Here is a 10,649-nt window from a genome sequence, read left to right on the forward strand (position 1 = left end):
GGGTTTTTTTTTGAGACGTTCAGCAGCCACACTCTCTAGTCAAGAGTCCTGAGGTTTGTTGCTGCTCCACTTTCATCCTCATATCCAGCTTCCAGCCCTTTTCTTCTCTCTGTCCAGTGTGTCTTTTGTGTTCCTTTCTTGTCCTGTGTGCTCCCCATCCCATTCCCGTTCCCTACGGAGGGGGAGGGTGTGGAGACTGGGGGCTCCGACGTGGTTTGGGGCACCCCAAGGTCCCTGGGAAAGGGAGCCGGGCTGCGCTGGAGGAGCAGGTGAGTCGGGCATGGGGGGGGGGGGGGGGGGGTCGGGTCATGCTGGGTGCCAGAACATTGAGAGGGAGGGGTGGGTGTAGAATGCATGAAAAACAGAACCATAAAAAATAGCTAAATATAGTCTAAAAGGAATGTTTAAATGCTTTTTATTTGGGTAGAGGCACGGTTTTTATAGCTAATATAAAAATAAAATATAAAGAATAGAACTAGATTGGTATACATGTAAAATATAATGAAATATAAGTAGCAAATATCTATGAAAAATCTAGTGTATAACAGAAATAATGCAAATATAAGAATATGTATAAATATAAAATAGAGCTATGAGAATGGGAATAAGAATGGGGTAAAACATCAGTGAGAAATGGAAAAAAAACAGATGAAAAATGGTGGGAAAATCAGTGAGAAATGGAGAAAAATCAGTGAAAAACGGGGGGGGGGAATCTTTGAAAAATGGGGAAAAAAATCAGTGAGAAATGGGGGAAAAAAAATCCATGAAAAATGGGGGAATAAATCAGTGAGAAACAGGGAAAAAAATCAATGAGAAATGGGGGAAAATTTGGGACAAAATCAGTGGTAAATGGGGGAAAAGTCGATGAAAAATGGGGGAATATTCAGTGAGAAATGGGGGGGGAATCAGTGAGAAATGGGGAAAAAATCCATGGAAAACAGGGAAACAATCCATAAGCAATGGCGGGAACAGAGCAAGCTGTTGTCGCTCGTGCTGTGGTGGCCGATGCTGTGGGGAAAAAATAAGTGAAAAATGGGGGCAATAATCAGTGATAAATGGGGAGAAAATCAGTGATTAATGGGCGGAAAAATGCATGAAAAATGGAAGGAAAAATTCAGAGAGAAATGGGGGCAAATATCAGTGATAAATGGGGAAAAAAAATCAGTGATTAATGGGGGGAAAAATGCATGGAAAATGGGGGGAAATTCAGAGAGAAATGGGGGCAAAAATCAGTGAGCAATGGGGGGGAAAATCGGGAAATATCCATGGAAAAATGGGGGGAAAAAATCAGTGAGAAATGGGGGAAAAAATCAGTGAGAAATGGGGGAAACATCATGGTGAAATGGGGAAAAAAAATCTTTGATAAATTGGGGAAACAAATCATTGAGAAATGGGGGAAAAAAATCAGTGAGAAATGGGGAAAATATGGGAAAAAAATCCACGAAAATTGCGGGAAAAAATGCATGAAAAATTGGGGAAAAATCAGTAAGAAATGGGGGAAAAAATCCATGAAAAATGGCGGGAAAAATCAGATCGGCGATCGATAGCTAATGCGTGCCGATCGATTCGATCGGCGATCGATTGATCACGACTACCGATCGATTATATCGGCGATCGATTGCTAATGCCTGCCGATCGATTAGATCGGCGATCGATTGATCGCGCCTGCCGATCGATTATATCGGCGTTCGATTGCTAATGCCTGCCGATCGATTATATCGGCGATCGATTGCTAATGCCTGCCGATCGATTAGATCGGCGATCGATTGATCGCGCCTGCCGATCGATTAGATCGGCGATCGATTGCTAATGCCTGCCGATCGATTAGATCGGCGATCGATTGATCGCGCCTGCCGATCGATTAGATCGGCGATCGATTGCTAATGCCTGCCGATCGATTAGATCGGCGATCGATTGATCGCGCCTGCCGATCGATTAGATCGGCTATCGATTGCTAATGCCTGCCGATCGATTAGATCGGCGATCGATTGATCGCGCCTGCCGATCGATTAGATCGGCGATCGATTGCTAATGCCTGCCGATCGATTAGCTCGGCGATCGATTGATCGCGCCTGCCGATCGATTAGATCGGCGATCGCTTTCCAATGCCTGCCGATCGATTGCTAATGCACACTATTTGCACACTCCTTGCACACCCTTTGCACTCATACAGAGGCAGGAGGTTTCTCAGTTCTGGTCGGGGTTTTTTGGGGCGTTCATTCCGGGGGATTTCCTCAAGGATTGGGACACTCCTTGATTCCATCCCTTGCCTGTCTCCCAAGCGCCACCCTGTGGGCAGAGCGCGGTACTGCGCGCCTGCCTCTCCCAAGATGGCGGCTCGGGTGTCGCTCCCCGACCTTCTAACTCTGGCTGCAAAAGGAGGGTGGCACAGCAAGGAGCCCGCTCGCTCTAGTGGGATGCCTGCGCACGACGCCGACACCGATCCCACGGGTGCGATTTTCGGCGGCGTTTCCAATCGTGCGGACATCTCCTTCAGCCCGCTTCGGCCCGGGGAAGAGGGGCGGGGCCGCCAGCGATGGTCCCGGCGCAGCCCGGGCAGGCTCGGGGCGGAGCCGGGGCTTGGCGAGGCGGGGCACGGAGGTCCCGGGGACGGGACCGGGCGGGTCCGGGGCGGTGCTTTAGGGGCGGTCCCCAGTGGTCCCAGGCGGCACCGGGGGCGGGGCCGGGTGATCCCGGAGCGGTACCGAGCTGTGCTGGGGACGGTGCTGCAGGGGCGGTGCCGGGCCCGCCTCAGGGTGATTGAATGCCCAGAAATCGCCTTCTCTGCCCCGTGCTCACAGTGAGCTGCGGGCTGCAGCGTGCTGTCGGAGCTCCGCACACAGCACGGATTTGGGCTTCCCCTCCTCTCAAACCCTCTCCCCCTTCTTCCTCCTCCTCATCTTCCTCTTTTTCCTCTCCCTCCGCCTCGCCCCCCTCCCCGGGCCCCTGACTCCCCCCGGGATCCCCTCCTCCGGACGCGGCCCTTCCGAACCGACCCCCCCTCCAAGCCCCGGAGCCCGAGACCATTAAGGTAAGCTTTGGAATTGAAATATCAGGATATTCACTCTATCCCACTGGCCTGAAATTTCAGGATTGTACGATTTTTTCTTGAAGCAGTTACCTTTGCTGCAGGATTGTGTGGTCAACAGTCTCCTTTCCTGTGACTCTTGTTGAAATTTGCTGTCAGATAACCGGCTAGTAACGAAATATTTGACAGAAATCAATGCTGTGAACGGACTTCACTGCAGCAGTTGATGAAAGAGCAAAGAAAATGTCTGTCGTGTTTACGCACCCCCCCGAGGCTGAATGAATTCTGATACTGTAATAAATCAGTGCAGTTGGTGCCTGCAAAGGTCTTGACATTGATCAAGAAGATATTACTTTGGATTTTTACTTTTTATCAGCGTTTCTTTAATCTGTACTTCAGCACTCTAGCCTTTCATAAGTCTTCTCCGGTTTCCTCTGGCCCTGCAGAGTAGTCCTCTCTGTTATTGTCTGATCCCAGCTTTGATGCAAGGAGGACTTTTTGTCTTGAAAATTAGCATCCCCCTCTGCATATTTAAATTAGTTATTTGACTTTTGAGAAAAAGCTGGTCAGCTCGAAGTCCACCAGACACCAGAGGCTGCTGTTTTTAGCACATTATTCAAGGAGGACATCTTTTAGTTACCTAAGTAGGGGTAGAGATATACCCCTAGGAATAAGGAATAAATGCAACCAGACTGTCCTGCCAAGAAAAAAATCCAGTTACAGTGACTGAATTAGGGTTTAGTTGCCCTTGATCCCTGCAAGGGATTAAAGGCAGGTTCACTTGGTCTCCCAGCAATGAATGTCTCAACCAAAAGCTGCTCAAAATGTGCCGTTTAGGGTTAGGTTTAGGGTCAGAGTTAGGGTTAGGGTTAGGGTTATTTGGGCTAGGGTTAGGGTTAGGGTTAGGGTTAGGGTTAGGGTTAGGTTTAGGGTTTGTGTTAGGGTTAGAGTTAGTTAGGTTAGGGTTAGGGTTATGGTTATTAGGGTTAGTGTTAGGGCTACTTCTGTTAGGGTTAGGGTTAGTTGCGTTATGGGTAGGGTTAGTTGGTTATGGTTAGGGTTATTTCGGTTAGGGTTAGGGTTATTTGGGTTAGGGTTAGGGTTAGGGTTAGGGTTAGGGCTAGGGTTAGGTTTAGGGTTAGTTGGGTTAGGGTTATGGCTAGGGTTATTTTGGTAAAGGTTAGGCTTAGGGTTAGTGTTAGGGCTAGTTGGTTTAGGGTTAGGGTTAGGGTTATTTGGTTTAGGGTTAGGTTTAGGGTCAGGGTTAGGGTTAGGGTTAGGGTTAGGGTTATTTGGGCTAGGGTTAGGGTTAGGGTTAGGGTTCTGGTTAGTTGGGTTAGAGTTATGGTTAGGGTTATTTTGGTAAAGGTTAGGCTTAGGGTTAGTGTTAGGGCTAGTTGGTTTAGGGTTAGGGTTAGGGTTATTTGGTTTAGGGTTAGGTTTAGGGTCAGGGTTAGGGTTAGGGTTATTTGGGCTAGGGTTAGGGTTAGGGTTAGGTCTATGGTTAGTTAGGTTACGGTTATGGTTAGGGTTATTTTGGTAAAGGTTAGGCTTATGGTTAGTGTTAGGGCTAGTTGGTTTAGGGTTAGGGTTAGGGTTATTTGGTTTAGGGTTACGTTTAGGGTCAGGGTTAGGGTTAAGGTTAGGGTTAGCGTTATGTTTAGTTGGGTTAGGGTTATGGTTAGTGTTATTTTGGTAAAGGTTAGGCTTAGGGTTAATGTTAGGGCTAGTTGGTTTAGGGTTAGGGTTAGGGTTATTTGGTTTAGGGTTAGGTTTAGGGTCAGGGTTAGGGTTAGGGTTAGGGTTATTTGGGCTAGGGTTAGGGTTAGGGTTAGGGTTAGGGTTAGGGTTCTGGTTAGTTGGGTTAGGGGTATGGTTAGGGTTATTTTGGTAAAGGTTAGGCTTAGGGTTAGTGTTAGGGCTAGTTGGTTTAGGGTTAGGGTTAGGGTTATTTGGTTTAGGGTTAGGTTTAGGGTCAGGGTTAGGGGTAAGGTCAGGGTTAGGGTTATTTTTAGTTGGGTTAGGGTTATGGTTAGGGTTATTTTGGTAAAGGTTAGGCTTAGGGTTAGTGTTAGGGCTAGTTGGTTTAGGGTTAGGGTTAGGGTTATTTGGTTTAGGGTTAGGTTTAGGGTCAGGGTTAGGGTTAGGGTTAGGGTTATTTGGGCTCGGGTTAGGGTTAGGGTTAGGGTTAGGGTTAGGGTTCTGGTTAGATGGGTTAGGGTTATGGTTAGGGTTATTTTGGTAAAGGTTAGGCTTAGGGTTAGTGTTAGGGCTAGTTGGTTTAGGGTTAGGGTTAGGGTTATTTGGTTTAGGGTTAGGTTTAGGGTCAGGGTTAGGGTTAGGGTTATTTGGGCTAGGGTTAGGGTTAGGGTTAGGGTTATGGTTAGTTGGGTTTGGGTTATGGTTAGGGTTATTTTGGTAAAGGTTAGGCTTATGGTTAGTGTTAGGGCTAGTTGGTTTAGGGTTAGGGTTAGGGTTATTTGGTGTAGGTTTAGGTTTAGGGTCAGGTTTAGGGTTAGGGTTAGGGTTATTTGGGCTAGGGTTAGGGTTAGGGTTAGGGTTAGGGTTATGGTTAGTTGGGTTTGGGTTATGGTTAGGGTTATTTTGGTAAAGGTTAGGCTTATGGTTAGTGTTAGGGCTAGTTGGTTTAGGGTTAGGGTTAGGGTTATTTGGTTTAGGGTTAGGTTTAGGGTCAGGGTTAGGGTAGGGTTAGGGTTATTTGGGCTAGGGGTAGGGTTAGGGTCAGTGTTAGGGTTAGGGTTAGAGTTAGGGTTATGGTTAGTTGGGTTTGGGTTATGGTTAGGGTTATTTTGGTAAAGGTAAGGCTTATGGTTATTGTTCGGGCTAGTTGGTTTAGGGTTAGGGTTAGGGTTATTTGGTTTAGGGTTAGGTTTAGGGTCAGGGTTAGGGTTAAGGTTAGGGTTATTTGGGCTAGGGTTAGGGTTAGGGTTAGGGTTAGGGTTAGGGTTAGGGTTAGGGTTAGGGTTATGGTTAGTTGGGTTTGGGTTAGGGTTAGGGTTATTTTGGTAAAGGTTAGGCTTATGGTTAGTGTTAGGGTTAGTTGGTTTAGCGTTAGGGTTAGGGTTATTTGGTTTAGGGTTAGGTTTAGGGTCAGGGTTAGGGTTAGGGTTAGGGTTATTTGGGCTAGGGTTAGGGTTAGGGTTAGGGTTAGGGTTAGGGTTATGGTTAGTTGGGTTTGGGTTATGGTTAGGGTTATTTTGGTAAAGGTTAGGCTTATGGTTAGTGTTAGGGCTAGTTGGTTTAGGGTTAGGGTTAGGGTTATTTGGTTTAGGGTTAGGTTTAGGGTCAGGGTTAGGGTTAGGGTTAGGGTTAGGGTTATTTGGGCTAGGGTTAGGGTTAGGGTTAGGGTTAGGGTTAGGGTTAGGGTTAGGGTTAGGGTTAGTTGGGTTTGGGTTATGGTTAGGGTTATTTTGGTAGAGGTTAGGCTTATGGTTAGTGTTAGGGCTAGTTGGTTTAGGGTTAGGGTTAGGGTTATTTGGTTTAGGGTTAGGTTTAGGGTCAGGGTTAGGGTTAGGGTTAGGGTTATTTGGGCTAGGGTTAGGGTTAGGGTTAGGGTTAGGGTTAGGGTTAGGGTTAGGGTTAGGGTTAGGGTTATGGTTAGTTGGGTTAGGGTTATGTTTAGGGTTATTTTGGTAAAGGTTAGGCTTATGGTTAGTGTTAGGGCTAGTTGGTTTAGGGTTAGGGTTAGGGTTATTTGGTTTAGGGTAAGGTTTAGGGTCAGGGTTAGGGTTAGGGTTAGGGTTATTTGGGCTAGGGTTAGGGTTAGGGTTAGGGTTAGGGTTAGGGTTATGGTTAGTTGGGTTTGGGTTATGGTTAGGGTTATTTTGGTAAAGGTTAGGCTTATGGTTAGTGTTAGGGCTAGTTGGTTTAGGGTTAGGGTTAGGGTTATTTGGTTTAGGGTTAGGTTTAGGGTCAGGGTTAGGGTTAGGGTTAGGGTTATTTGGGCTAGGGTTAGGGTTAGGGTTAGGGTTAGGGTTAGGGTTAGTTGGGTTAGGGTTATGGTTAGGGTTATTTTGGTAAAGGTTAGGCTTATGGTTAGTGTTAGGGCTAGTTGGTTTAGGGTTAGGGTTAGGGTTATTTGGTTTAGGGTTAGGTTTAGGGTCAGGGTTAGGGTTAGGGTTAGGGTTATTTGGGCTAGGGTTAGGGTTAGGGTTAGGGTTAGGGTTAGGGTTAGGGTTAGGGTTAGGGTTATGGTTAGTTGGGTTTGGGTTATGGTTAGGGTTATTTTGGTAAAGGTTAGGCTTATGGTTAGTGTTAGGGCTAGTTGGTTTAGGGTTAGGGTTAGGGTTATTTGGTTTAGGGTTAGGTTTAGGGTCAGGGTTAGGGTTAGGGTTATTTGGGCTAGGGTTAGGGTTAGGGTTAGGGTTAGGGTTAGGGTTATGGTTAGTTGGGTTTGGGTTACGGTTAGGGTTATTTTGGTAAAGGTTAGGCTTATGGTTAGTGTTAGGGCTAGTTGGTTTAGGGTTAGGGTTAGGGTTATTTGGTTTAGGGTTAGGTTTAGGGTCAGGGTTAGGGTTAGGGTTAGGGTTATTTGGGCTAGGGTTAGGGTTAGGGTTAGGGTTAGGGTTAGGGTTAGGGTTAGGGTTAGTTGGGTTAGGGTTATGGTTAGGGTTATTTTGGTAAAGGTTAGGCTTATGGTTAGTGTTAGGGCTAGTTGGTTTAGGGTTAGGGTTAGGGTTATTTGGTTTAGGGTTAGGTTTAGGGTCAGGGTTAGGGTTAGGGTTAGGGTTATTTGGGCTAGGGTTAGGGTTAGGGTTAGGGTTAGGGTTAGGGTTATGTTTAGTTGGGTTTGGGTTATGGTTAGGGTTATTTTGGTAGAGGTTAGGCTTATGGTTAGTGTTAGGGCTAGTTGGTTTAGGGTTAGTGTTAGGGTTATTTGGTTTAGGGTTAGGTTTAGGGTCAGGGTTAGGGTTAGGGTTAGGGTTATTTGGGCTAGGGTTAGGGTTAGGGTTAGGGTTAAGGTTAGGGTTAGGGTTAGGGTTATGGTTAGTTGGGTTAGGGTTATGGTTAGGGTTATTTTGGTAAAGGTTAGGCTTATGGTTAGTGTTAGGGCTAGTTGGTTTAGGGTTAGGGTTAGGGTTATTTGGTTTAGGGTAAGGTTTAGGGTCAGGGTTAGGGTTAGGGTTAGGGTTATTTGGGCTAGGGTTAGGGTTAGGGTTAGGGTTAGGGTTAGGGTTATGGTTAGTTGGGTTTGGGTTATGGTTAGGGTTATTTTGGTAAAGGTTAGGCTTATGGTTAGTGTTAGGGCTAGTTGGTTTAGGGTTAGGGTTAGGGTTATTTGGTTTAGGGTTAGGTTTAGGGTCAGGGTTAGGGTTAGGGTTATTTGGGCTAGGGTTAGGGTTAGGGTTAGGGTTAGGGTTAGGGTTATGGTTAGTTGGGTTTGGATTACGGTTAGGGTTATTTTGGTAAAGGTTAGGCTTATGGTTAGTGTTAGGGCTAGTTGGTTTAGGGTTAGGGTTAGGGTTATTTGGTTTAGGGTTAGGTTTAGGGTCAGGGTTAGGGTTAGGGTTAGGGTTATTTGGGCTAGGGTTAGGGTTAGGGTTAGGGTTAGGGTTAGGGTTAGGGTTAGGGTTAGTTGGGTTTGGGTTATGGTTAGGGTTATTTTGGTAGAGGTTAGGCTTATGGTTAGTGTTAGGGCTAGTTGGTTTAGGGTTAGTGTTAGGGTTATTTGGTTTAGGGTTAGGTTTAGGGTCAGGGTTAGGGTTAGGGTTAGGGTTATTTGGGCTAGGGTTAGGGTTAGGGTTAGGGTTAGGGTTAGGGTTAGGGTTAGGGTTATGGTTAGTTGGGTTAGGGTTATGGTTAGGGTTATTTTGGTAAAGGTTAGGCTTATGGTTAGTGTTAGGGCTAGTTGGTTTAGGGTTAGGGTTAGGGTTATTTGGTTTAGGGTAAGGTTTAGGGTCAGGGTTAGGGTTAGGGTTAGGGTTATTTGGGCTAGGGTTAGGGTTAGGGTTAGGGTTAGGGTTAGGGTTATGGTTAGTTGGGTTTGGGTTATGGTTAGGGTTATTTTGGTAAAGGTTAGGCTTATGGTTAGTGTTAGGGCTAGTTGGTTTAGGGTTAGGGTTAGGGTTATTTGGTTTAGGGTTAGGTTTAGGGTCAGGGTTAGGGTTAGGGTTATTTGGGCTAGGGTTAGGGTTAGGGTTAGGGTTAGGGTTAGGGTTATGGTTAGTTGGGTTTGGGTTAGGGTTAGGGTTATTTTGGTAAAGGTTAGGCTTATGGTTAGTGTTAGGGCTAGTTGGTTTAGGGTTAGGGTTAGGGTTATTTGGTTTAGGGTTAGGTTTAGGGTCAGGGTTAGGGTTAGGGTTAGGGTTATTTGGGCTAGGGTTAGGGTTAGGGTTAGGGTTAGGGTTAGGGTTAGGGTTAGTTGGGTTTGGGTTATGGTTAGGGTTATTTTGGTAAAGGTTAGGCTTATGGTTAGTGTTAGGGCTAGTTGGTTTAGGGTTAGGGTTAGGGTTATTTGGTTTAGGGTTAGGTTTAGGGTCAGGGTTAGGGTTAGGGTTAGGGTTATTTGGGCTAGGGTTAGGGTTAGGGTTAGGGTTAGGGTTAGGGTTATGGTTAGTTGGGTTTGGGTTATGGTTAGGGTTATTTTGGTAGAGGTTAGGCTTATGGTTAGTGTTAGGGCTAGTTGGTTTAGGATTAGGGTTAGGGTTATTTGGTTTAGGGTTAGGTTTAGGGTCAGGGTTAGGGTTAGGGTTAGGGTTATTTGGGCTAGGGTTAGGGTTAGGGTTAGGGTTAGGGTTAGGGTTAGGGTTAGGGTTATGGTTAGTTGGGTTAGGGTTATGGTTAGGGTTATTTTGGTAAAGGTTAGGCTTATGGTTAGTGTTAGGGCTAGTTGGTTTAGGGTTAGGGTTAGGGTTATTTGGTTTAGGGTTAGGTTTAGGGTCAGGGTTAGGGTTAGGGTTAGGGTTATTTGGGCTAGGGTTAGGGTTAGGGTTAGGGTTAGGGTTAGGGTTAGGGTTAGGGTTATGGTTAGTTGGGTTAGGGTTATGGTTAGGGTTATTTTGGTAAAGGTTAGGCTTATGGTTAGTGTTAGGGCTAGTTGGTTTAGGGTTAGTGTTAGGGTTATTTGGTTTAGGGTTAGGTTTTGGGTCAGGGTTAGGGTTAGGGTTAGGGTTATTCTGGCTAGGGTTAGGGTTAGGGTTAGGGTTAGGGTTAGGGTTAGGTTTAGGGTTATGGTTAGTTGGGTTTGGGTTATGGTTAGGGTTATTTTGGTAAAGGTTAGGCTTATGGTTAGTGTTAGGGCTAGTTGGTTTAGGGTTAGGGTTAGGGTTATTTGGTTTAGGGTTAGGTTTAGGGTCAGGGTTAGGGTTAGGGTTATTTGGGCTAGGGTTAGGGTTAGGGTTAGGGTTAGGGTTAGGGTTAGGGTTAGGGTTAGGGTTATGGTTAGTTGGGTTTGGGTTAGGGTTAGGGTTATTTTGGTAAAGGTTAGGCTTATGGTTAGTGTTAGGGCTAGTTGGTTTAGGGTTAGGGTTAGGGTTATTTGGTTTAGGGTAAGGTTTAGGGTCAGGGTTAGGGTTAGGGTTAGGGTTATTTGGGCTAGGGTTAGGGTTAGGGTTAGGGTTAGGGTTAGGGTTAGGGTTAGGCTTATGGTTAGTTGGGTTTG

This window comes from Sturnus vulgaris, unplaced genomic scaffold (genome assembly GCF_052056855.1).
Source record: "Sturnus vulgaris isolate bStuVul1 unplaced genomic scaffold, bStuVul1.hap1 Scaffold_251, whole genome shotgun sequence".
NCBI classification, from domain to species: domain Eukaryota; kingdom Metazoa; phylum Chordata; class Aves; order Passeriformes; family Sturnidae; genus Sturnus; species Sturnus vulgaris.